Raw genomic sequence first — 26,412 nt, 5'->3', positions numbered from 1 at the left:
CTAGTCTATGAACATGTCTATTGACTAGCCCCTGGACTTGTCTATTGACTAGTCTATGAACATGTCTATTGACTAGTTCGTGGACTTGTTTATTGACTAGTCTGTGGACTTGTCTATTGACTAGTCAATGGACTTGACTGCTGACTAATCTATTTATTTACTAGTCTGTGGACTTGTCTATTGACTAATCTGTGGACTTGTGTATTGACTAGTCTGTGGAATTGTCTATTGACATGTTTATTAAATACTTTATTGACTAGTCTATGGAACTGCCTGCTGACTAGTCAATGGAGTAATCTATTGAATATGGACTAGCTAATAGACTTTTCCATTGAATAGTCAATTAGCTAGTCCATAGACCAGTCTGTTGCCTAGTCTATTGACTATTCTATGGACTTGTCTGTAAACTAGTTTATTAACTAGTCTATGGAACAGTCTGTTGACTATTCTATGGATTAGTCCTTGCACAAGTTTATAGACATGTCTATGACCTAATTTATTGACTAGTCCATGGACAAGTCAACTGGCTAGTCTATGGATAAGTCTGTTGTCTAGCATAAAAAGTAGTTTAATGACTAGCGTATTGAATTTTGGTCTATTGACCAGCGTATGGCCTTGTCTATTGACTAGTCTGTGGACTTGTCTATTGACTAGTATATGAAGACTTCTATTGACTAGTCTGTGGACTTATCTATTGACAAGTCTATTAACTAGTCAATGGACTTGCCTGCTGACTAGTCTATTGACTAGTCTGTGGACTTGTCTATTGATAAGTCTATAAACATGTCTATTGACTAGTCTGTATTAACTAGTCCGAGGACTTGTCTATTGATAAGTTTATTGACTAGTCTATGAACTAGTCTATGGAATTGCCTGCTGACAAGTCAATGGAGTAATCTATTGAATATGGACTAATTAATCGACTTCTCCATTGACTAGTCAATAAACTAGTCCATAGACTAGTCAATGAAGTAGTCTATTGACTATTCTATGGACTAATCTGTAAACTAGTTTATTGACCAGTCTATGACTATTCTATGGACAAGTCTGTTGACTAGTAAATGAAGTAGTCTCTTGACTATTATATAGGGTAGTCTGTAAACTAGTTTATTGGCTAGTTTATTGCCTAATGTAAAGGCTAGTCTAATCAACTAATCTTTTGACTAGCCAATGGAGTAGTCTGTTGACTATTCTAAAGACTAACCTATTAACTATTCCATGGACTTGCCTGTTGACAGGTCTATTGACTAGTCTACGAAATTGTCTGTTGACTAGTCTATTGACTATTCTATAGACTAGTTTATTGAATAGTCTATGGAGTAGTCTATTGACTATTCTATAGTTTATTCTAGTTTATTGACTAGTCTGTTGACTAGTCAATGGTCTATTAACTATTCTGTAGAGCATTTTACGCACACATCTATGGACTAGTCTATGGACTAGTTTATTGCTTATTGAATAGTATATAAACTTGTCTATTGACTAGTCTGTGGACTTATATATTGACTAGTATATATATATATATATTGTCTAGTCTATTAACATGTCTATTGACTAGTCTGTGGATTTGTCTATTGAAAAGTTTATTGACTAGTCTATGAACTAGTCTATTACCTAGTCTAATGAATAGCCTGCTGACAAGTCAATGGAGTAATCTATTGAATATTGACTAGTTAATAGACTTCTCCATTGACTAGTCAATAAACTAGTCCATAGACTAGTGTTTAGACCTATCTGTTGACTAGTCTATTGACTATTCTATGGAGTAGTTTATTGACTATTCTACTGATTAATCTAATCTTTGAAACAGTCTTTTAATGGACTAATATGTAGACTACATTTTGATCAATATATAAAAATTTGGATCTTATTCTATTAGTTGCGACAAAATTGCTTGATATTTTTGGGCAAACAAAATCAATAAAAACTCCTGAATTAATTTTAAAATTTAAATTCTCAAAAAAAGTACAAATATTTTATGTTCGAAGCAATATTTCAAAGAATTCTTGGGTACACACCCTTAGATTGGCAGAAAAGTGTAGCTCAGCTTGAAAGAAATGAAATAACAAAATTTTCAAGGAAATCATTATTAAAAAAAATTATATTTAAATTTATAATGCATACAGTTTTGAGAAAAATATGTATCACCAGTTCAACACTTAAAATGAAGTAGAAATTGTAATAAGTATAAAACTTTTACATTTTACAAATACAACTTTATTGGGGTAACGCTTAATGGCAAAAAAAATATAACAGAATTTCACAGTGACTACACGTGGAACAATTAAGTCATTATTCCTAATCTAACTTATTCAGAACAATTTACCAATGATTTATAGATTAATAAATAGATTGTCTTATAAATCTGTGATAAATTGTTATGAAAAGTTTTTAAAACTAATTTTGAAGGAAATTTTTAATAAAATTTAAAAATTATATAAAATTTCTTAAAGTTAATGTAGGTGCCCTAAATATATCACATTAACTAAAAGAACCTTTTAGTTTTTCCCAAATAATCCTTTAAAACCCACTCTAACCCTAATAACACCACAAATAACGAATTTTTGTAAATATAACGACCATAAAAGAATGTGCAAAAGTTTACATTGAACCACCCAAAAAAAGCGGATATAAATATAGTATTTAACCAGACATTCATACATGAGTGGGTGGGGAAGAAAGGTACTGAAGTTTTCCTGGTAGGGATTTCCCAGTATTTTTTTTTTTTTTTTTTTTTTTTTTGTATAAAACTGAAAAACAAATAAAAAATATATATAAAATGAAACAAAAACAAAGTAAATAATAATTGTCACGTATTTCATTTCAATTCGGTAACAACAAAACTGAAACTTTTTAAATACTATTGTAATTTTATTTTGCATGTCGAGTAAATTAAAAAGTATAAAGAAAAAACTAAAATGAAATATGAAAAAAAAAATTCAACTGAAAATAGTAAAAATCATTTTGTACAACAAACGGCATGCAGTTCATAAATAATTAAATGGAAATTTTATAGTTAAATCAAGACATTACCAGTAGTTTTGAGTGACGAATATGGCGAATTGTTGAATCACCACTGTTTAGCTATGTAACTAGTCATAAGCGGAAGTTATAAATTCAATAAACAATTGATTTATATTGACAATTATTTGAATTAGTTTGTATACAAATACTAATTTATAAAACACAAAGTAACTACATTATACATTACTTAGAGACAATTGACATCTCTATAGATTACCTATAGCATGTTGAGTAAACAATTGTCTTATATTTGTCAAGCAAAACTAATAAAGGAAAACTTAGAGAATCCCCCGAAAAAGGATTTATTGACATTTCTTAAAACTGCTGGGATTTTACAGTTTACATGAGATAGAGAGGGGGAATTAGTGGGCTAATATGAACAATACAATAGTTTTATTTATTAGGATGAAATATTTTTGTATACACAAATATATTAAATAAATGAAATATTTTTGTTAATATGTTACAAAAATACCAAAAAAAAAAAATGGACTGAGTTGGGAATTTTTGTTGAATGATTTGAATTTAATAAACAAAATATGTATTTGAAATGAAATTGTTATTTGTGTGCATAAAGGACTTTAGAGAATGTTACAACACGTTTATTTTAAATTTATTAGAAGAATAAATTACATTAAAAATGTACAAAATAATTGATAGTGAGATTAAATAAACACTTTTTTGATATAGATTTAAAGTAAATCCGATAATTTGAATGATTCTTAGCCGATGAAAAATCTTAGGTAGATTCTTTCATGACATCAAAATATTACCAGTTATGTAAAACACTAATCAAGAGTTAACAAACTAATACATGTAGCAGTCTATAGTCTATATAAATCCATAGAATGATCCACAAAGTAGTCAATAGACAAGTCCAAAGACAAGTCCACAGACTGTTCTATAGACTGGTCTATAGTTTGTCAATATAGCAGTCAGTAGGTAAGGCCATAGACTAGTCAATAAACAAATCAATAGAGAATACAATAGTCCATGGATTAGTCAATAGAATGATTCATAGCGTAGCCAATAATCAAGTCCATAGACTAATTCATAATCTAGTCAATAGACTTGGTAATAGACTGATCTATAGTTAAGCCTGTTTTAGTCAGTAGACTATTCCAAAGTCATAGATACTCCTGGCAATAGGTCCAGAAAATGGGTCGCAGAATGATTTGTATATACATATACAAAACATATTCGTGTATAATTGTATTCCGATATCGTTATTAATTAATGATTACGTGATTTTCGGACTTTCTACGGCAGCTTTATGGTCAATTGTGGACCGACCAAGGAAAAACTTTTACAGAATGATTTGTTTATATATATATACAAAACATGTAGAATTTTATACCGATATCATAATGAAGTAATGAGTAATTTACGATTACTTGATTTTCAGAAGAGGTCTCTATTAGGGAACTATGACCAATTATGTGCAAATATGTGTGGCCTACGGTAGGTAAGTGTTCTAGTCTGATACACCGGAAGACGTGTGTCTATTCCCGCTTGAGGAACTGGTAAAGTGGCCGCAACAGGACCAGTAGAGGCCTAGGTGTGTTTCTTCGGATTTATGATGGACGGAGCATCCTCATCCTACCAACTAACTAACTAACTAACTAACTACTAACTAACTACCTAACTAACTAACTAACTAACTAACTAACTAACTAACTAACTAACTAACTAACTAACTAACTAACTAACTAACTAACTAACTAACTAACTAACTAACTAACTAACTAACTAACTAACTAACTAACTAACTAACTAACTAACTAACTAACTACTAACTAACTAACTAACTAACTAACTAACTAACTAACTAACTAACTAACTAACTAACTAACTACTAACTAACTAACTAACTAACTAACTAACTAACTAACTAACTAACTAACTAACTAACTAACTAACTAACTAACTAACTAACTAACTAACTAACTAACTAACTAACTAACTAACTAACTAACTAACTAACTAACTAACTAACTAACTAACTAACTAACTTAACTAACTAACTAACTAAACTAACGAACTAACTAACTAACTAACTAACTAACTAACTAACTAACTACTAACTAACTAACTAACTAAACTAACTAACTAACTAACTAACTAACTAACTAACTAACTACTAACTAACTAACTAACTAACTAACTAACTAACTAACTAACACTAACTAACTAACTAACTAACTAACTAACTAACAAACACTAACTAACTAACTAACTAGCTTAACTAAGTGGACTTTAGATTCAGGAATGTTTTGCATATGGTCAATTGTGACCGATCCGGAGAAATTTTTGCTGAATAATTCGTGTATTATACAACACATTAGTGTTAACTTATGTTTCCGATATGGATATTTGTTAATGAATTATGTCCGTTTAATTGTTTCGGAACTGTGTGGACCTTATAAAAGGGGACTTTTTTAAATTTTCTATAAATTGAACATAGAACCATGAAATTAATCATTTAATTAAATGAAAACCTATAAAAGGGAACTTGTTTGGTACTGTTTCATTCTTAAACTGGTACTTTTTAAATTTTCTTCAACAGTGAACATTGAAACATAAAATAAAAAAGACACTTTTTGGTACTTTTTCGTTTTTTAAACTGGTACTTTTTGGAGTTTTCTACAATATTGAATCCAGAAACATAAAATTAAGCACATATAGCCCGAAGTTAACGAGAAGCTATAAAAGGTCACTTTTTGGTACTTTTTCTGTTTTAAAAAGGTACTTTTTGAATTCTCTATAATATTAAACCTAGAAAGATAAAATGATTCACAGTACTGAGTGAATGGAAATCTGTAGCAAAGAATTTTTGTTACTTATTCGATCTTCTCTGGTACTTTTTGTTTTTAAGACCAAGAATCTCCTGGTGGAATGAAAATCTATTAGAGCGCCATTCGGCGGCATATTGATTGATTCAATATTTATAAAAGCGGAGTTTCTCGTACTTTTTTGTCATTCAAATGGTACTTTTTGAAAGTTTTAATTTAGTGTTAGATTTGAAAAAGTTTTCTTTTTTATTCTCAAGTTAAATAATAGTTTTAAAAAGTTGTGCCCCTGACTTTCTTGGTGACCCACGTAAAATCCCCATTCGATTACAATAATTATCTAAGGGACCCCCCTTTAAACTAGCTATAGAAAAATATGACATTCCTAGCAGACATAAAACACAAAATATAAAAATAAATTTGTCATTTTTTTCGACACCATCAAGTGTCAAATATTTAACATACAGCAGCCAGCAACAACAACAAAAAATATGTCACTATGAGCTACTTTAAGATTATAAGAAAATTTATAAAAATATAAGTGTGTTTTCTGCTTTTTTTTTGGATTAAGACTAAAAATAACCCAGTTTGTTCCCCAACAAAAATTTTATTTTGAAAAAAAATAAACTAACAAGTACCTCTAGCAAATAGTACAAACAACAACAACAAAAGAGTGCTACTGCTGCTGGTACTGCTGATTTTTCATGTGATGTTTTTGTTGTAAAGTACTTTACATAGATTTCTACATTGCATTTTTATATACACAAAACTTTACATGCATGTAAAACACCTTGTACTCTTATGCAGTTTTACTGCATGTGGTCGTTTTGTTTGAGATAATGGGTATTCATACAATTTAGGGTTTCCCCCAAATAAGTCATTATGTAGTTGTTATACAAAAAAAAGCCTCAAAATTATAATTTCTATATAAATTTTTAATTTAAATGTTTTTAATATATTTTTTTTTAATAAAGTATTTACAAAAGATTATTTTAGCGATCACCCTTTAGATACTTTGCAATATGACAAAATTGTCGTGTTGCATTTAGTAGTTTAGTATTTTCGTTTTTGTAATACAACTACATATTTGTTTGTATTTTATATGTACATGTGTTAAACGTGACATGTCCTAAATTATAAAAATTTTTCATTTTTTTTAACACTCTTCTTAATGTTTATTTTTACTGCATAGAAAAATGTATGCCTTTTTGGGGGTCTTAAAATGCCTTTAAATTAGTTTTGTTAAAAATTTAAACAGACAAGCAATCAGTGAGTTGGTGGAATAAAAAAATATGAATTAGGAGTTATATAGTTGGATTTGCAGTAAAAACTTTAAAATGAATCTATCATGGGTCCAATTAAGTGATATTATCTTTCACAACATAAACATTTTTGAACCAAAATGACACTACATATTGATAGAAGGTTTCGAATTTGTTTGTATAAAGTTATCAGTGGTTTATTAATTAAACATTTTTGAAAACCAAACGCAGACGGAGCAGAATTGTCTACTAGACATAAAGACTTGAAGCTCAGACATGCCTATCGCAGAGTTGATATGTGATTCTGGTAAAACTCTTGCCCTATGTCAACACTTGATCATTTAACGAGACCCCTTCAAGACCAAAAAGAGCTAAAGCTTTTTAAAGCTTATAAATAAAGCATCTTTATTTATAAAAAGTATGATGTGGTCAGAAAGACCTTAAACTTTGACCCCATTTGAACAGACATAGCCGATACTGAATTAAGTCGATACAACCGAAAACCGTTCCAGCCGAAAAACGGGACCCGAACCTGCTGAAAAACAACATCAGTTCCAGCCGTAAAACGAAACCTTATACAACTGAAACCTAATCTAGCCCAAAACCGAAACCCGATTCTGTTAAATCCTCTTCTTAAGCCGCTGAACCCATACTGACTTAAGCCGACACAACCGGTAAGCGTCCCAGCCGAAAACCCATATCCGAACCCCAGTGAAAATGACACCCCATCCAGCCGAAAAACGAAACCCGATACCTAATCCAACCGAAAACCGATCCTGTAAAAACCATACCTAAAGCGACTGAACCGATACTGAATAAAGCCCATACAGCCGAAAACCCGTATCTGCTGCAAAACTACACCCGTTCCAGCCGAAAAAAGAAACCTGATACAACTGAAACCTAATCTAGCCCAAAAGCGAAACCTGATTCTGTCAAATCCTCTCCTAAAGCCACTGAACCCATATAAAATGACACCCGATCCTGCCGAAAAACGAAACCCGATACAACTGAAAACTAATTTTGACAAAACCCGTCAAACTGATTCGGAATTAATATCGAATTAAACCTGCTGGAAATCGACACCAGTTCCGATAGTGAATTAAGCCTAATCCTGCCGATTCCCGAAAGCCGAAAACCTATCCTGCCGAAACGAGAAATTGAAACCGGAATCCAAGTCCAGAAGCTGAAGCCGATATCGGTCGTATATTTTTATAATTGTATTTCAAATAATAAAATTCAATAAAGAGATTATTTAAGTTAATCCCCAGAAAGGGTAAATACACCTTGTTATACTTTATAAATCCTGGAAGAGACTAAGTTACCTCAGCCGAAGACAAAACCATGTTACAACTTATTTGCAACAATTAACACTATACGAGCAATACGAAAATTCTGATTAGTATAAGTTCAATTATGGGCCAGCTTATCGGATTTAATGCGATTAAGCTTTATATATAACTCCTTATTTATGTCAAAGTTACTGTCATTTTCTGAAGGCAACCGTAAAAGGGTCAAAGTGTCAAAGTTTTCCAAAACTTTTGATATTTTTATAAAAATTTTTCTTAAATTTAGATTTTTATGATCATTAGAATGAAATTCTAGAAGGCAAAACTCATTAAGACATTGGAAGTATGTTTCATTACCGAGCCCACTTCCAATAGTTTTAGTTTAGTTCTTGTATAAATGTCTTCCAATACCATCCTAATAAATATTAAGATACTATTTCATAGGGTTCTATAAATCGACTTTCGAATAATCGAACAATCGACTTTTTGTTGAAAAAAGTCGAAGTCGACTATTTTGTTCCAAAAAAGTCGATAACTCGACTATCGTCTATGAAAAAAGTCGAAAAGTCTACATTGTAAATAAAAGTCGAAAAGTCGAAAAGTCGGAAAGTCGAAAAAAGTCGTAAAAAGTCGAAAGAAGTCGGAAAATCGGAAAAAGTCGAAAACTCGAAAATATTAGAAAAAAGGCAAGAAATTGTCGAAAATTTTAACAAAGTGGAAAAAAGTCAAAAACTCTAAAATAGTCGGAAAAACTCGAAAAAGTCAAAAAATAGTCGAAAATAGTCAAAAAGTCAAAAAAAAGCGAAAAGTCGGAAAAAATCGAAAAATTTTGGAAAAAGTCGACTATTTATAAAATACTAAAAGTCGAAAAATCGACTTTTCATAAAATGCAAAAAGCCGAAAAGTCCACTTTTAACTAAATGCAAAAAGTCGAAAAGTCGACTTTTCGTTTCAACTATAGAACCCTAATATTTAATATCAAGATTATAGAATGAAGCCAAGGTGTTGCTGCTGCTGTTTTTAAACGAATATTAGTAATAATATTTAAGTAGTTACCAAAATAATAGAAAACAAGTAAGAGTGTTATATTCGGCTATGCCGAATCTTATATACCCATCAAACCTCGTTTGACTCGAATGAAACTTACTTATGTCGAATTTCATTTATATACTCGTATTTTTAGGCCAGTTATAAGCGTTAAAGTAATTTTCTGAAGGGGACCTTATAAAAAATTTTTAAGATAGATTTTGACTCGTATGAAACTTACTTATGTCGAATTTCATCTATATACTAGTATTTTTAAGCCAGTAATGAGCGTTAGAGTCATTTTCTGAAGGGGACCTTATATGGGGGGTAGGGTCAATTATGGACCGATCCTCATAAAATTTTGCATAGTGATTTTGGATCACAAGAAACTTACTTATGTCGAATTTCATTGCTATATTCGTATTTTTAAACAAGTTATGGCTGTTAAAGCTGCTTTTCGAGGGGCCACTTGTATGGGGGCTATCCGAAAACGTGGACCGATATTGCCCATTTTTAATACCAAACAAACCTTACCTATAAGAAATTTCAACCCTCCATTCGGACTCTATCGTGCTTTCAACAGACAGACAGACAGACGGACAGACATGGCTAGATCGTCTTAGAATTTAATGAGGACCCAGAATATATATACTTTTGTGGGTCTATGACCAATATTTGGATGTGTTACAAACGTAATGACAAAATCAATATACCCCCTTTTCTTTTTTCTTTTTTGATGGTGGGTATAAAAATTAACGAAGAGCACATCCTAAATATAAAGATTATAAATGAAAATGAGCAGAGATTAGTTACAAGAAAATGTAGTAAAGAAAATAAGTATGTCAAAATGTCATTTATGGTTAAATTATATTACATGAAACAGCAAATAATAAAGAAAGAACGAAAGAAACATTAAAAATTAAAATTTCATAAAATATAGAAACGAAAAACAAAAAAAAACTTGTTTCATTATATGTCCCTTAAGGATAATGATGATTATCCAAAAACAAAAAAAGTTTGGTAAGGAAAAATGAGCATGTGTGGCAAATGTAACTAATTTATTTTTATTTGCCTAAACTAGAACACCTACAACAACATTATTACAAAATTATTATTATTATTAGTTTAATAATAAAATAGCTATTAAAACACCTTAAATATAATGAGTAATATTTATGTTAGTTTTTATTTTCAAATTATTGCCAGGTAACCTTTTTTCATTAAATATTAAAAACAAACCCCCTAAAGGTGTTTTTTTCTGGTATAAAAAAACTTTCATTTTATATGAAAAGGATAAGTGTATAAGGATATTTAATATTATAATACTTATTAAATATTTAAAGCAAAAAAAAAAAAAGGTTACAAATATGAAACAGTCACATAAATATTATTGTTTATATTATTTACACAATAAGTTCATTATGTAGGCAATTTTGGAACAAAACTTTTTTCTAATATAAATAAATACCCTTAGAAACAAACATCATACATATGTTTTATTTAAAGACCTAATTTAATCTTGAACATCCTTAAAACAATATTCGAAGGACATTGAAAACAAAACAAAACAAACAAGAAAAAAATACATTAACAATTCTTAATAAACTTGCTAACCAAGTGTTTTGTTATTGTTGTTTTTTTCTTTTGAGTTTTATGTCTCTACATTTTTATATTTTAAAACAGAAATAGAAAAATTGAAAATAAAATCAACTTTGATTACAATTTCCTCCTCTGGAGGGCGTTATTAAGCCATAAAGACGTGAATTTCTTTATTTCTTTTTAACATCAAAAAAAACCTAAAGAAAAAGTGTTACAAATACAGAAAGTAGTAGAAAACAGCACTACAACAACAACAACATCAACAAAACTTAAAGTACTAAAGAAATGCCTTGGACGCCACTTGGTCACACAGCCAGTCAGCCAAAGCGTACTAAAATTCATAGAGGAATAAAAATTCTTTGTACGTGTATTAGTCTGTTTATGAGTGCTTTTTTGTGTCAACCCAATAAACATTTAGGTTTGAGAAACTACAGCGCAAAATGTCTCTACAAAGTTTTGATTAACCTTCGCATTATCTTTCCCATTTTAAATCATAGAGTTATTTCAGATTTATTTGGGAGTACAAATAGGTTAGTCCATAGACTAGTCAATAAGCTAGTTTATAACGTAGTCTAAAGTCTAGTCCATAAACTAGTGTATGAGCTAGTTCATACACGAATCAATAGGATAGTATATAGACTAGTCAATGGGTTAGTCCATATACTAGTCAATAGGCTAGTCCTCAGACTAATCAATACCCTAGTACATAGACTACACAAAAGGCTAGTCAATAGATTAGTCAATGGTCTAGTCCATAAACAAGTTCATAGAATAGTCAATAGGCTAGTCCATAGGCTACCCCATAGACTAGTCAATAGGCTAGTCCCTAGACTAGTTAATAGGCTAGTCCCTAGACTAGTCAATAGGCTAGTCCACAGACTAGTCAATGGGCTAGTCCATAGACTAGTCAATGGGCTAGTCCATAGACTAGTCAATGGGCTAGTCCATAGACTAGTCAATGGTCCAGCCCATAAACAAGTCCATAGACTAGTCAATAGGCTAGCCCATAGACTAGCCAATAGGCTAGTCCATAAACTAGTTAATTGTATAGTAGATAGACTAGTCTGTGAGCTAGTCCATATACATATTAGTCAATTGTCTAGTCCATAGAATAGTCAATAGGCTAGTTCATAGACTAGTCAATAGCGTAGTCCATAGACTAGTCTATAAACTAGTCAATTGTGTAGTACATAGACTAGTCAGTAGGCTAGTCCTTAGACTAGTCAGTAGTGTAGTACATAGACTAGTAAGTAGGATTGTTCATATGGGCTAGTCCATAGACTACATAGACTAGTCAATAGGCTTGTCCATAGACAAGTCAATAGTCTAATCCATAGACTATTCCAAATTAGTAAATAGGCTAGTCCATAGACTTGTCAATAGGCTAGTCCATAGACTAGTCAATAGGCTAGTCAATAGGCTAGTCCATAGACTAGTCAATGGGCTAGTCCATAGACTAATCAATAGGCTAGTCCATAGACTAGTCAATAGGCTAGTCAATAGGCTAGTCCATAGACTAGTCAATAGGCTAGTCCATAGACTAGTCAATAGGCTAGTCCATAGACTAGTCAATAGGCTAGTCCATAGACTAGTCAATAGGCTAGTCCATAGACTAGTCAATAGGCTAGTCCATAGACTAGTCAATAGGCTAGTCCATAGACTAGTCAATAGGCTAGTCCATAGACTAGACAATAGGCTAGTCCATAGACTAGACAATAGGCTAGTCCATAGACTAGACAATAGGCTAGTCCATAGACTAGTTAACACGCTAGTACATAGACTAGTCAATACGCTAGTACATAGACTAGTCAATAGGCTAGTCAATAGGCTAGTCCATAGACTAGTCAATAGGCTAGTCCATAGACTAGTCAATAGGCTAGTCCATAGACTAGTCAATAGGCTAGTCAATAGGCTAGTCCATAGACTAGTCAATAGGCTAGTCAATAGGCTAGTCAATAGGCTAGTCAATAGGCTAGTCAATAGGCTAGTCAATAGGCTAGTCCATAGACTAGTCAATAGGCTAGTCCATAAACTAGTCAATAGGCTAGTCCATAGACTAGTCAATAGGCTAGTCAATAGACTGTCAATGGCCTAGTCAATAGACTAATCAATAGTCTAGTCCATAGACTAGTCAATAGTCTAGTCCATAAACTAGTCAGTAGGCCAGTCCATAGACTAATCAACAGGCCAGTCCATAGACTAAGCAGTAGGCTAGTATCGTATGGAACTAAATTCGAATTTATAGATTTTGTTTATAACATTTTGTTCAATCTTACGACCTTCTGTTCCCTGGGTTTATTGCTTTATATAGAAAACAAAATTCTGTATATATGAGAACAGCCTTATACTATGAGATAACTACAACTAAGTACCCTAAAGCATAAAGTAGAACAAGTTTAGTGGATTTCATCTCTTGACTTTTTTTCTGTCGTTAGATAACATGTAATTACAATTAGAGCGACAAACCACAAGAGGCACAAGTTTTCTAGTTAGTTAATTATTCTACATAATTATGAAGCAACATATTTGGATGAAAGAATACAAAGAATACAAATAATGGAAATTATTTTGTAATTGATTTAATTGAAAAAAGAGAACAATATGTCACATAACTAGTCCAAAATATGACAGACAGTTGATATAGAAATTTGTAACGAACGTTTTTGACGAGAAACTAGAATTTTATTGGAACAAAAGCTCAAATTAGCCAAATTATCAAAATTTCTGGTTGTTCTCAAAAGTCACAGTGCAGAGTGCTCTATTTACATGGGAGACGTCATCGAAACTTCAGTATTCGTGCACAGCATAGGTAACTCTGATACTGTGAATAGTGATTGGTTCGGAATGATCACACAAGGACATGATCAATTTCAATGTTCCGGAATTTTATCCAATGTCTGGGTTTAATAATGTACAGTGATTGTCAATAATATTCGAAAAAATTCACTGGAAATGTGAAATTTTAATAGAAATTTAATTGTTCACCAGAAATTCGATATTTTTATAGAAATTCGATTTTAAACTAGAAATTTGAAATTTCACTAGAAATTTGAAATTTCACTAAAAATTTTAAATTTCACTAGAAATTTTGAAATTTCACTAGAAATTTGAAATTTCACTGGAAATTCGAAATTTCACTAGAAATTTGAAATTTCACTAGAAATTTGAAATTTCACTAGAAATTTTAAATTTCACTAGAAATTTGAAATTTCACTAGAAATTTGAAATTTCACTAGAAATTTGAAATTTCACAAGAAATTTGAAATTTCACAAGAAATTTGAAATTTCACTAGAAATTTGAAATTTCACTAGAAATTTGAAATTTCACTAGAAATTTGAAATTTCACTAGAAATTTGAAATTTCACTAGAAATTTGAAATTTCACTAGAAATTTGAAATTTCACTAGAAATTTGAAATTTCACTAGAAATTTGAAATTTCACCAGAAATTTGAAATTTCACTAGAAATTTGAAATTTCACTAGAAATTTGAAATTTCACTTAGAAATTTGAAATTTCACTTAGAAATTTTAAATTTCACTAGAAATTTTAAATTTCACTAGAAATTTTAAAATTTCACTAGAAATTTTAAAATTTCACTAGAAATTTTAAAATTTAATAAAAATTTAATATTCCACTAGATATTCAAAATTGTACTAGAAATTCAAAATTTCATTAGAAATTCAAAATTTCACTAGTAACTCAAAATTTATTAAAAATTCTAAATTTCGAATTTTCGCCGAAAATTCTTAATTTCACTAAAAATTCGAAATATCACCAAAAATTCGAATTTTTACTAGAAATTAAAAATTTCACTAAAAATTCGAAATTGGACTAGGATTTAAAAATGTGATTAAAATTTTGAAATTTCACTAGTAATTTTTACTAAAAATTCGAAATTTTATAATTTTATAATTTGAAATTTCATTAGATATTCAAAATTTTACTAAAAATTCTAAATTTTAATTAAAATTCTAAATTTCACTAAAAATTCGAATACGATTCCTCCACTAGAATGTCGACATTATACTAGAAATTTTAAATTTCTCTAAAAATACGAAATTAAAAAAAAAAAATTATTAAAAATTCGAAATTTTTGCTAGAAATTCCAAATTTTTATTTGTAGTTCGAAATTTCGACATTTTACTAGAAATTCTAAATTTCTCTAAAAATCCGAAATTTAAAAAAAAAAATATTAAAAATTCGAAATTTTTGCTAGAAATTCGAAATTTTTATTTGAAGTTCGAAATTCCATTAGAAATTTAAAATATCACTACAAATTCAAAATTACACTAAATATTCGAGTTCGGAATTCATTAGCAATTCGAATTTTCACGAGAAATTCGAAATTTTACTAAAAATCCAATATTCGATATTTCATTAGAATTTCGAAATTTTGTATTAGTATTCAAACTGCAAAATTTTGCAAATTATTTAAAGTGTTGACAATTAACACAATTATTATATAATTATTAACACAAATATTTATAAAAATTTTTGCACATATGTACATACATACGTATGTATTGCTAAAACTATGTTGGCTTTGTAAAATATTATTGTATAAATGAAAGAATGAAATTTTTGTAGTTACAAAAACAAACATATATGAATGGTTTGTGCTACATTTTCATGTTTTTTTTTTTTTTTTAATTTGTATAATTTTTTTTTGCGTACCATAATGATAACATTCCTTTAAACATTTTAACAACCGACATCATACTTTAATATTCCACAAACAAATATACAAAACTTGTAAAATATTTTTTTTTTTTTTTTTTTTGATATTCATTCATGTAATAAATTGCTACCGGCAGTAATGACACCACCAGCTAAACGACTTAGATTTTTTTATATATTTTTACAGCAAAAAAAAAAAGCATAAAAATAAACCTTTGACATGATTTCAGTAAATTCATATTTGGTTGTTTTATTTCTAGCTATTCTCCTCCTTTAACTCACTTTTGTTTTTTTTTTTTTTTTTTTTTCTAAAATCCAGTTGTTTGTAGTGTGAGAAAAGTAGGAAACACAAACACAAGTAGCAAGTGAAGATTATATGGATTAGGGGCACAACTTATTATTGTTATTAACTTACCATCTGGTTGCTGTTTTTTCTACGTTTCACTTCTTGATATTTTAGTTTTATTTTATTTTTTATCCTGCAGAGTATATCTTCTTGGTTTAATAGTCCACGTGTTATATATTTTTTATCCTTGAATGCTAAAATGGAACAAAAGGAAGCAAAGCGAGAGAGAGAGAAGGATGTTAGTTAAAATTGAAATTAGAAGTGCGAATATACAAGTATTTAAATATGCTAAATTTAACACAATGCTTGAGAGAGAACGTTAGTGTTTATAGTGTGTAAGTCAAGATATTAATTGACCCTTTTAAGAGCGGGTAGAGGTGGTGAGGGGAGTTTAAGAACTAAGTTATAAATTGACATCATTTTCTTAAGTTTTCTTTTTTAATAATATAAAACTAAGTTAAACGTTGTTAAAAAGGAAGTATAATTTTCCTTACGAAAGGAACAAATAATGAGAAACAGATGTTTCCTATTCATAGGAAATTGTGCTGTAACGAAAGACAGACGGACGCCTTCTTTGAAGACTCTTTAAGGGAAAAGATGTTGTTGATTTACTTTCGCTAAAAATTCGAAATTTTACAAAATTTTACTAAATATTCTAGGTTTCAATAGAAATTCGAAATTTCACTATACATGAGTCCGAAATTTAAAAAAATATTCAAAATTTCGCTAGAAATTCGAAAATCACTAAATAATTTAAATTTCCTTTAGAAAACTGTTATACAAAAAGAACTGTTATAGAAAAAACTGTTATACACACTTTTTTCTACAGAAAAAACTGTTATACACACTTTTTTCTACAGAAAAAACTTTGTTATACACACCTTTTTTATAGAAGAAATTGTTATACACACTTTTTTCTATAGAAAAAACAGTTATAAACACTTTTTTCTATAGAAAAAACAGTTATAAACACTTTTTTCTATAGAAAAAACTGTTATAAACACTTTTTTCTATAGAAAAAACTGTTATTTTTCTATAGAAAAAACAGTTATAAACACTTTTTTCTATAGAAAAAACTGTTATTTTTCTATAGAAAAAACTGTTATTTTTCTATAGAAAAAACTGTTATACACACTTTTTTCTATAGAAAAAACTGTTATACACACTTTTTTCTATAGAAAAAACTGTTATACACACTTTTTTCTATAGAAAAAACTGTTATGCACACTTTTTTCTATAGAAAAAACTGTTATGCACACTTTTTTCTATAGAAAAAACTGTTATACACACTTTTTTCTATAGAAAAAACTGTTATACACACTTTTTTCTATAGAAAAAACTGTTATACACACTTTTTTCTATAGAAAAAACTGTTATTCACATTTTTTTCTATAGAAAAAACTGTTATACACACTTTTTTCTATAGAAAAAACTGTTATACACACTTTTTTCTATAGAAAATACTGTTATACACACTTTTTTCTATAGAAAAAACTGTTATACATACGTCTTTGTATAGAATAACTGTTATACACAATTTTATGTATAGAAAAACTATTATGTTTCTATAGAAAAAACAGTTATACAAACTTTTTCTATAGAAAAAACAGTTATACAAACTTTTTTCAATAGAAAAAAAAAGTTCTACAACACTTTTTTTATAGAAAAAACTTTTTTTTCTATAGAAAAAACTGTTATACACACATTTTTCTAAAAAAAACCTTAATACAAAAATATAAAGAAAAAATTTCACCAGAAATTAGAAATTTCACCAAAAATTCGTAAATTTACTCAAAATTTCACTACAATTTTGAAATTTGGAAAAAAAAAACGAAATTTTTCCGAAAATTTCCTTACAAATTAGTAGATTCACTTGAAGTTCGAACTAGAACTTTACTAGAAAAACCATATATTTCATTTAAATTCGAAATTTCATTAAAAATTTAAAATTTCGTTAAAAGTTGGAAATTTAACTTAAAATTCGAAATTTTACAAAAAATTCTTAGTTTCACTAAAATTTCAATTCAAATTACAGATATTAATTCAACAAAATTTAAAAACAATAAAAACTGAATTTAAAATCTATTTAAAGATTTCTGTCATTTCCAAAAAAGAAATGGTGTAATTTGAAAACCGTCTTATTCCTTATTTTCTACCTTATTCTGTGCACTCAACAATAACATACATACATATATTTCCTTTTAAAATTGGAAAAAATACTAAAGGCCTTAAGTAATCTTTTTTTCTGTTCTACTTTTCCAAGCACTTTTTTGTTTATCTCTCGGTGCCCTTTTAAACTTTAAAAAAAAATTTCAGCTAAAATATGCTAAAAATAACTGAAAATTGAACGTTGCCTTTGGCCAAATCAGATTATGTATTTATGCGTATAAATATTATTACTTCTTCTTTTTTCTCCTAATTTCCTCTTTTTATAACATTTTCCAATCTAAACACACACATTTAGTTGTTAAAGTAAAGCCTTTAATATGGAATAACAAAATTTAAATATTGATATTTATAATGTGTTTTGGAGCTCTATTCTAGGGCATTTAATATGCTCTCCAGTTTTTTGTTCTGTTTATTTTATGTACAAAAGTTTATAAATATTTATAGAACTTAAACAATGCTAATTACCAATTATGTGCACTCTGCTATTTATCCACACATGGAGTATTGATAGGAAAAAATTGAAAACACAGAAACAAACCCACCCACATTAAACGATATGAATATGTATAAGTTTACATATGTTTGTATGTATGTGTAACTTACGCACACATCAATAAAATATTTGTTATAATAAAATGGAAAACATTCACTTTGTATTAATTAAATTACAGTTTACACAAGACCACCTTAAAATCGAATAGAAATTATATATACACGCATCTGACACTGACACTAACTCACGCACGCACTAGCACTCACACATTCTCTATATATGTATATATCACTTATACTGTTTAAATGAATCAGATAGTCTGGCATGTAGTCAGTCCGTCAGTTATTTAGCCAGCCTGTCTGTCGTCGTCCAATGTTTGTTAGTACAAGTATCTAAAAACATTAAAAGTAATTTTATTAAAATATACTTCAATTATTGTATCATATGGTACCATGTACGAGGGTCCCATAGAAAAATGGTTTGATGTTTAGCCCCTGCAAAAGTCACATAAAAACTGTTATACACACGTTCGTTCTTAAGAGAAAGCTGGCTTACGACAATTATTCTATAAAAAAATAACTGTAATACACATATTTTTCCATAGAAAACTTTTATATAAAAATGTTTCTATAAAAAACTGTTATACAAACGAATTTCTATATAAAAAACTATTATACATAATTTTTATAGCAAAAAGCTATCATACGGAAATTTCTCTATAGAAGATCTTATATAAAAATTGTTCAATGGTGAAAACTGTTATACAAAAAATTGTCTAAAAAAACTGTTACATAAATTTCTTTTATAGGAAAAAACTGTTATACTCTAATTTTTCTAAAGAAAAAAATCGTATATTCAAATTTTTCAAAAGATAAAACTGTTACACACAAATGTTTCTATAGAATAACTGTTATACACACATTTTTCTAAAAAGAAAACTGTCATACAAAAATGTTTCAATACAAAAACACAAATGTTTCTATAGAAAAACTGTTATACATAAATTTTTCTATAGAAAAACTGCTATACACAAATGTTTCTATAGAAAAACTGTTATACACAAATGTTTCTATAGAAAAATTTTTATGCACAAATTTTTCTATAAAAAAACCTGTTATACATAAATTTTTCTATAAAAAAAACTGTTATACACAAATTTTTCTATAAAAAACTGTTATACACAAATGTTTTTATAGAAAAACTGTTATACACAAAATTTTCTTCAGAAAAACTGTTCTACAGAAATATTTGTATAGAAAACTGTTATACACAATTTTTTCTATAGAAAAACTGATATACACAAAGTCTTCTTCAGAAAAACTGTTATACACAAATATTTCTATAGGAAAGCTGTTATACGCAAATTTGTTTAAAGAAAAAACTGACATACTCAAATGTTTCTAAATAAAAAACTATTTAGAACTATTACAAACAAATATTTCTATAGAAAAACTGTTATACACACATTTTTTATAAAAAAAACTGTTATACACAAATTTTTTTAAAGAAAAAATCTTTTATACACAAGTTTTTCTATAGAAAAACTGTTATACAGAGATGTTACTAATATACACAAATTTTTCTAAAGAAAAAACTGTTATACACATTTTTTTATAGAAAAAACCGTTACAAATAAAATTTTCTATAGATAAACTGTTATACAAATATTTTTTTGAGAAAAAACTACTATACATAGGTTTTTCTATAAAAACTGTTATACAAAAAATGTTGTGCAGAAAAAATTTTTATACAAAAATGTCCCTATAAATTTTTTTCTAAAATATGTCCCCTAAAATTATTTTTAGATAATTTAGCTGTAACTAGCCCTCGTTTCTCCAAATAGAGCTCATATTTATAATCAAATCGACATAAACTCTCATCTACTGCATATACAAACAAATAAAGATAAAACGAGACATAAACAATTGGTCGATATCTGTGAGTGTGTATGGAACAACTCATATAAAATCCTATTAAAATGGGTTTTTAATGTAAATAAATATGAAATTACTAACCAGCAGAAGGCATAAAACAAACACAAAATTTTCGATCGAAATGATAAAAAAAAAATTTATTGATTTTTTCCATACGCTCCTATGCTCATCCCTCTCTCTCTCTCTCACTTTGCTTTAAATATTTATATTAATGTAATGAAACTTTTTCATTCCACCTATGAAGCATAAAAAAGGCTTTTGTGCAAGTATAGATTTTTACAAAACAAAAAAAGTAAAATGTGTATTAAGCAAAAAAAAAAAAGTATAAACAATAAACTTAATACAAGGAAGATAAAACTGAAATCAAAACAAAAAAAGAACTTCCTACACATTCGTACAAACAATTCAAATCAAAGCATCCATAAGGAAGAAGAACATGACAAGAGATGAAACAAAAAACATTGTTAGAATCAAAACAAAACATGACAATAACAAGAAAAAAAGGAATGAAATATGTATGTGTGAGAGTCTGTAAGAGGAAGAAAAATATGCCATGAATAACAACAAAAACAAACATCTGTAAAACTTTATTATTATATTTTTTTGTTGGTATTATTATGCCGACAATGAGTATGAAACTGAAAACATCTCAAAACTAAAACAGAGCGAAAAAAAAACAAGTTGTGTTTTAGTTTTGGAGCAGGAATGGAAAGTTGAGCTTGAAATTAAGATGTGAAAAACACTGTTATAAGCATAGTTTGACATAAAAAAGAACTCACATTTTCTAATCGTCTAAATGAAACGAATATTCTATAAGAAAAAAGTGTTATGAACACATTTTTCTATAGAAAAAAATACTTTACACACATTTTTCTATAGAAAAAACAGTTATACACACATTTTTCTACAGAAAATACTGTTATACACACCTTTTTGTATAGAAAAAACTGTTATACACTCTTTTTTGTATAGAAAAAACTGTTATAAAACTGTTTTTTCTATTGAAAATACTGTTTTTTTTTCTATAGAAAGATCACTTTTTTCTATAGAAAAACTGTTATACACACTTGTTTCTAAACTGTTATACACACTTGTTTCTATAGAAAAAACGGTTATACAGACTGTTATTTTTCTATAGAAAAAACTGTTATACACACTTTTTTCTATAGAAAAAACTGTTATACACACTTTTTTCTATAGAAAAAACTGTTATACACACTTTTTTCTATAGAAAAAACTGTTATAAACACTTTTTTCTATAGAAAAAACTGTTATAAACACTTTTTTCTATAGAAAAAACTGTTATAAACACTTTTTTCTATAGAAAAAACTGTTATTTTTCTATAGAAAAAACTGTTATACACACTTTTTTCTATAGAAAAAACTGTTATACAAACTTTTTTCTATAGAAAAAACTGTTATACACACTTTTTTCTATAGAAAAAACTGTTATACACACTTTTTTCTATAGAAAAAACTGTTATACACACTTTTTTCTATAGAAAAAACTGTTATAAACACTTTTTTCTATAGAAAAAACTGTTATACACACTTTTTTCTATAGAAAAAACTGTTATAAAACTGTTTTTTCTATTGAAAATACTGTTTTTTTTCTATAGAAAGATCACTTTTTTCTATAGAAAAACTGTTATACACACTTGTTTCTAAACTGTTATACACACTTGTTTCTATAGAAAAAACGGTTATACAGACTGTTATTTTTCTATAGAAAAAACTGTTATACACACTTTTTTCTATAGAAAAAACTGTTATACACACTTTTTTCTATAGAAAAAACTGTTATACACACTTTTTTCTATATAAAAACTGTTATACACACTTTTTTCTATAGAAAAACTGTTATACACACTTTTTTCTATAGAATAACTGTTATACACACTTTTTTCTATAGAAAAAACTGGTATACACATATTTTTCTATAGAAAGAACTGTTATACGCACTTTTTTCTATAGAAAAAACTGTTATACACATATTGTTCTATAGAAAGAATTGTTATTCGCACATTGTTCTACAGAAAAAACTTTTGCACACTTATTTTTCTATAGAAAAAACTGTTATACACATATTTTTCTATAGAAAAGACTGTTATACGCACATTTTTCTAAAGAAAAAACTATTATACACATATTTTTCTATAAAAAAATGTTATACACACATTTTTCTATAGAAAGAACTTTATACGCACATTTTTCTGTAGAAAACACAGTTATACAGATATTTTTATATAGAAGAAACTGGTATACACACATTATTGATTACAATAAACTGTTATACCAAAAAACTGTGTAAGTTTACCCTCTCTGGCTACAATATGGTTTTTTTCAATAACTTAGCTGATGTTTCTTATCTTGAACTTAGAATGTAATAAAAAGAACAGAGGTAACAAAAGAGAGCAAAAAAAGATTAATGGGTTGCCTGTAAATTAAATAATATAAAAAATATTTCATTTTTTATTTGTTGAAAATAATAAAAAAATACAAACAAATATAATTTATGGGTTTAAGTAAGAAAAGCAAAAACTTAAAAAATAAAATACGAAAACAATCTAAAAGTGTATCAGTATTGTGAAGAATTCTTGCAGTCGTAAATTCATTTATGGTTAACTCAGGACCCTTTAAGTATCATTACTTTTATTTTTGTTCTTTTATCGTTAAAGTTTCGATAGTCAAATGATCGAGTACTTCCTAACCCGGCCTCGTTAATCCTCTATACAAATAGCCAAAAAAAAAAAAAAAAAAAAACTTCATATTTAGTGTAAATAAGATAAGTTTATATTTATGAGCATATCCCTGGTATATGTTAAATCCTAAAGATGCCACAACAACAATAAAAAAAAACTACACGGTAAAGAAACTTTAAAACAAACACAACAATAAGGACTGCAAAATAGAAAATGTAAATAATACAAACGCCAACACTCAATTCACGTGACATGTTTATAAATGAGCTGTAGAAATGAAGAAACTAACAAACGCAAAAAATAACATCATCATCATCATAATGTAAACATTATGAATTTATGTTTAAATATTCATTGTATTTTAGATTTTTAGACACTTGGTTTGGTTTAGTTGGATGTTGCAATATGGAGCGCTTTAGTAGAGAAATTTAGAATTCATATGAAATTAAATATGACAGGAAATGTTTGCAAATATTCATTTAAATATGCTGACAATAAAAAAGATAATGAAGTTTTTTATTTGCTGCACAGAAATTATCATAAATATGTTACGCTTTCAGTTTCCACCCATTTTTTGAAAATAGCTAATGATAAGTTTGACAGTTTAAAATGTGTGTTTCTCTTTGAAGATCCGACGTTTCTAAACTTGAGATTTTTAAGGAATAACAACAATAAGAAACACAATTTTACGTAATCTAGTCTGTAGTCCAGTTAGTTTATAGTCTAGTCCATAGTTTTTCTATAGTCTATAGTTAGTCTACAGTCTAGGTTATAGTTAGTCTATAGTTTCTTATTATTTTCTAGTTCAGTTTTAGTTCAGTTCTAATTCAGTTCTAGTTCAGTTCTAGTTCAGTTCTAGTTCAGTTCTAGTTCAGTTCAGTTCTAGTTCAGTTCTAGTTCAGTTCTAGTTCAGTTCTAGTTCAGTTCTAGTTCAGTTCTAGTTCAGTTCTAGTTCAGTTCTAGTTCAGTTCTAGTTCAGTTCTAGTTCAGTTCTAGTTCAGTTCTAGTTCAGTTCTAGTTCAGTTCTAGTTCAGTTCTAGTTCAGTTCTAGTTCAGTTCTAGTTCAGTTCTAGTTCAGTTCTAGTTCTGTTCTAGTTCTGTTCTAGTTCTGTACTAGTTCTGTTCTAGTTCTGTTCTAGTTCTGTTCTAGTTCTGTTCTTGTTCCGTTCTAGTTCTGTTCTAGTTCTGTTCTAGTTCTGTTCTAGTTCTGTTCTAGTTCTGTTCTAGTTCTGTTCTAGTTCTGTTCTAGTTCTGTTCTAGTTCTGTTCTAGTTCTGTTCTAGTTCTGTTCTAGTTCTGTTCTAGTCTGTTCTAGTTCTGTTCTAGTTCTGTTCTAGTTCTGTTCTAGTTCTGTTCTAGTTCTGTTCTAGTTCTGTTCTAGTTCTGTTCTAGTTCTGTTCTAGTTCTGTTCTAGTTCTGTTCTAGTTCTGTTCTAGTTCTGTTCTAGTTCTGTTCTAGTTCTGTTCTAGTTCTGTTCTAGTTCTGTTCTAGTTCTGTTCTAGTTCTGTTCTAGTTCTGTTCTAGTTCTGTTCTAGTTCTGTTCTAGTTCTGTTCTAGTTCAGTTCTAGTTCAGTTCTAGTTCTGTTCTAGTTCTGTTCTAGTTCTGTTCTAGTTCTGTTGTAGTTCTGTTCTAGTTCAGTTCTAGTTCTGTTCTAGTTCTGTTCTAGTTCTGTTCTAGTTCTGTTCTAGTTCTGTTCTAGTTCTGTTCTAGTTCTGTTCTAGTTCTGTTCTAGTTCTGTTCTAGTTCTGTTCTAGTTCTGTTCTAGTTCTGTTCTAGTTCTGTTCTAGTTCTGTTCTAGTTCTGTTCTAGTTCTGTTCTAGTTCTGTTCTAGTTCTGTTCTAGTTCTGTTCTAGTTCTGTTCTAGTTCTGTTCTAGTTCTGTTCTAGTTCTGTTCTAGTTCTGTTCTAGTTCTGTTCTAGTTCTGTTCTAGTTCTGTTCTAGTTCTGTTCTAGTTCTGTTCTAGTTCTGTTCTAGTTCTGTTCTAGTTCTGTTCTAGTTCTATTCTAGTTCTGTTCTAGTTCTGTTCTAGTTCTGTTCTAGTTCTGTTCTAGTTCTGTTCTAGTTCTGTTCTAGTTCTGTTCTAGTTCTGTTCTAGTTCTGTTCTAGTTCTGTTCTAGTTCATTTCTATTGTTCTGTTTTAGTTATCTTCTAGTCTATATTTAATTAAATAATTCCAAAACATATTTTATTTAAAGATTTACTCAACTTTAAGTATCTATACAACATGTTCTTAACAAAATACATAAATTTCAGTAAATCCTTCTAATCTTTTTCTAATAATCTCTAAACAATTATGACAGCACTAATTTTAAGTCAATTATAAATTTTAACAGCCTGCTTGCTCAAAATTAAATAATAAAAGTAAAGCCTAAAAAAACTCTACTGCATTTTGCAGTAAAACAAATTTTATTAAATAAAAACTGACAATCATCTAGGAAAAAAAATCAAGTGACTGTAAAATCTCTATTTTCTTCCAAAAAACAACTAGAAAATTTTGTATAACGTACATAAAATTCCATTATCACAAGCCATATGAACAAGGAAAGAAAAAAAAACAACATAATACTGAAATTTTACTTAAGAATTTAGAGCATACATTCTCAGTAACATGAACACTTCCATGGCAGAGTTTTTTTTTCAACTTACAAAAACTCTTATGTTTTACATTTACAACATAAAGTTACTAGTGCTGCCCTGCAGGTCGTAAGGATTGTTTTGTTTGCAGATTTTAAGTAGGCATTTTCCCCTATATTTATTATTTGGACAATTGTTTTTGATTGGACAATTGTTTCTGCAATGGATTATTAAAAGAGGCTGAAATAAATAAAAAAAAAATATCTTGATTACTAAGAGATACTAAAGTTAACATTGTTTCCTCTCTGCATTACTTGGAGACAGTAAAGTGAAGGATGATTGACTTTTATCCACATATATCTAACTAAAGGGGATACATCGACTTTTTATAAAACCACTGGGTACATATAGACAGCTTACAACACACAACATTTTCATACAAATTACTTCAAAATCCCATCTAGAGGAATTCTACTGCTACTTGCTGTCTTTTTTAGGGGGTTCTTTTAGGTATTATAAACATTCTTTCT

The 26,412-nt window shown here is 28.6% G+C and overlaps 1 protein-coding gene across 2 annotated transcripts in view; it reads right to left on the bottom strand.

Annotated features, from left to right (window-relative positions):
- Window positions 1-26,412, bottom strand: part of LOC119603207 (tyrosine-protein kinase Src64B) — an 88,416-nt gene that overhangs the window by 39,387 nt on the left and 22,617 nt on the right. For both annotated transcript variants that reach the window (XM_037955150.1, XM_037955151.1), the window contains exon 2: window positions 16,080-16,204. The gene's annotated coding sequence lies outside the window, so the exon portion shown is untranslated. The remainder of the gene's footprint in view (window positions 1-16,079; window positions 16,205-26,412) is intronic.

The sequence above is a fragment of the Lucilia sericata genome, unplaced genomic scaffold, assembly GCF_015586225.1.
Source record: "Lucilia sericata isolate MDLA Ls3-8-SP2 unplaced genomic scaffold, ASM1558622v1 Contig000283F_arrow, whole genome shotgun sequence".
In the NCBI taxonomy this organism is placed as follows: Eukaryota; Metazoa; Arthropoda; class Insecta; order Diptera; family Calliphoridae; genus Lucilia; species Lucilia sericata.
The sequence above is the reverse complement of the archived record's forward strand: the minus strand, read 5'-3'. Positions and strand labels throughout refer to the sequence as shown.